Source organism: Marmota flaviventris, chromosome 1 (assembly GCF_047511675.1).
Source record: "Marmota flaviventris isolate mMarFla1 chromosome 1, mMarFla1.hap1, whole genome shotgun sequence".
NCBI lineage: Eukaryota > Metazoa > Chordata > Mammalia > Rodentia > Sciuridae > Marmota > Marmota flaviventris.
In genome coordinates, this window is record NC_092498.1 from 144,309,148 (window position 1) to 144,311,829 (window position 2,682).

Sequence of the window (2,682 nt, forward strand, 5' to 3'; positions counted from 1 at the left end):
TTCTGCCTTCCGTCTCTTTGGCTTTCCCATTTCTAGAATGTTCTATGAATGACCCCATGACATCTGTGACCTTTTGTTCCTGAATTCTTTCTCCTCCACGCTGCCGGTGTCTGGAGGTCATTTCTCTTTGTTCTTGAGGCCATCCTATGAATGGACCACAATTTTATATCCCATCACTAATGGACATTTGTCTTATTATTTGAGTCATCGTTGAGTTGGGGGCATCTGTTTTGTTTGGTTTTACATATTCTGGATACAAGTCCTTTCTCAGGTTTTTTGAAATATGTATATTTACCCAGTTTTCCAGCCTGCCTATTCTATTTGCTTTTGAAAAACAATTTTTTCAATTTTAATCATCTCTCATTTATCGATCTTCTTCAGGGATACTTTGTGGTTTTATGTCCTAAGAAATATTTGCTTAACTCAAGGCCGCAAGGACTTTTTCCTATGTTTTTTAAAAGAGATGTTGGAAGGCTGATGATGTTTCTCAGTGATGGAGGGCTTGCCTGAGATCAAGGCCCTGGAAAGGAGGGAGGGAGGGAGGGAGGAGAGAAGGAAGGAAGGAAAGAAGATAGGAAAGGTAAAGAAAAGAGAGAAGAAAAAAGAAGAAAGGAATTTTTATAGATTTAATCCTTGCGTTTGCATATAATTTTCACTATAATAATTACAATGAAACAATTTTTAGCCATTTTGAGGCTACTTTTTATAAATGGTGTGAGACAAGAGTTGAGCTTCTGCTGTAGGTGAGACCTTAAGTGTCCCTGAAAGGCTCCTGCCTTCAAGGACTGGTCCCTAGTAGGGTGCCTGTAAGGGGTGGAGCCTAGTGGGAGATCTTCAGGTTGTCGAGGCATGCCCTTGAAGGTGACTGTGGGACCTCAGTCTCTTCTTCTCTCTCTCACTTCCCAGCCTTGGGGGTGAGCACTCCCTGCCCCATTCCTTTGCCACCAGAGGCCTAAAGCAATGGGGTCAACAGATCACAGACCCAGACCTCTAAAACTGTCAGCCAAACCACCCTTTTTTCTTTATAAGTTGATCATTTGTTACAGTCACTGAAAGCTGACTGACACAGGTTCTCTTTCGCACAGGGTTATTCAGTTGCTCAGCACTGTTTGTTTAAAAGATTATTCTTTTTCCCTTTGAGTTGCTTTGACGTTTATTGGTAAACATCACTCAGAATACATACGTATCATGATGCTTATTGTTGGCCTACAGGATCTGTTTTATACGGGATCTTTTTTTTTTTTTTCTTTTTTTTCATTCTTTTTTCCCCTCAAGCTTCATTTTGGGTACTTTCTACTGATTTTTCTTTTGCTGTGTCTAATCTGATGTTAATCTTGCCAGTTTTCTTTTCTTTTCTTTTTGTCACTACTGGGAATTGAACCCACCAGTGTGTGTGTGTGTGTGTGTGTGTGTGTGTGTGTGTATTTTTTTCAGACATTATGCTTCTCATCTCCGAAAGCTCTAGTTCAGTCTTCCTGATATTCCTCTCGGTCCTGATTATGGTGTTCCTGTTTAACTCTTCCTTCTTAAACGTATGAAGCAGACTCACAGCAGTTGGTTCCACATCGCTGTCTGGTAACTCCACCACCTCTACCATCTCTGCATCTGTTTCTAATGAGGAGTGACCCTCATGGTGACAACTCTTATTCTCACGCTTCTCCGAGTGCTTAGTAATTCTTGATCACATGCTGGACATTGTGCATTTTCCTCCTCAGCGGCTCTGTGTTATAGGATTCCTTTAAATAATGTTGAGTTTTTTTGCTTGTTTGTTTCATTTTGTTTTTTTCCAGCACAAGATCAGGTCACTCAGAACGAGTTGTTCCTTTTCAAGTCTTGTTCGTAAGCCTTTAACCCAAGATAACCCTTGTCTATCATGAGCTCTTTCCCAGATGGGTTGTTCCCAGTCCTGTGTGAGATCAAGGATTTGTTCTTTCTATGCATCCCAGAGCCACAGGAAGTACCTCTCACGAATGCACAGAGTGCTGAGCCAAAGGCAGATTTCTGTGCTTTTCTCCCACGTAGGTCTCTCTTCTATAGAACTCTGTCCTTTGGATCCCCCATCTTGGACTCCCTGAACTCAGATCTCTAAAAGGAAACCCTCACCCCCGGGGCTTTGCTCCCTGAGCAGTGGCGGGAAGCTTGTGGGTCCTCTCCTGTTTGCCTGACTTCTCTCGGAGACTGCAGACCTGGGCTGCCTACTGGCTAGTGTCCAAAACTGATGTTTTAGAATATTTTTGCCTGGTTTTCTAGGTGTTCAAGGCAGGATGGTAAATCTTTTCTTAGTTATGTAGCAGCTCAGTATGAGTATTGTCAAGAATTTTGATAAGAGTAATAATATACAGTTGGGGGGGATCTTTTCTCCCATCTCCCCACCCCCAAAGTCTCTCCTTTGACTACTATTTTTAAATTATTCATCATGGCTGGGTACGGTGGCACACATCTGTCATCCCAGCAGCTGGGGAGGCTGAGGCAGGAGGATCGCAAGTTCAAATCCAGCCTCAGCAATGGGGAGGCATTAAGCAACTCAGTGAGACCCTGTGTCTCTAAATAAAAACCAAAATAGGGCTGAGGATGTGGCTCAGTGGTGGAGTGCCCCTGAGTTCAATTCCCCAGTACCCAATAAATAAATAAATAAACAAATACATAAATAATTTATCAAGGAACACAAATTCAAAAGAGTCT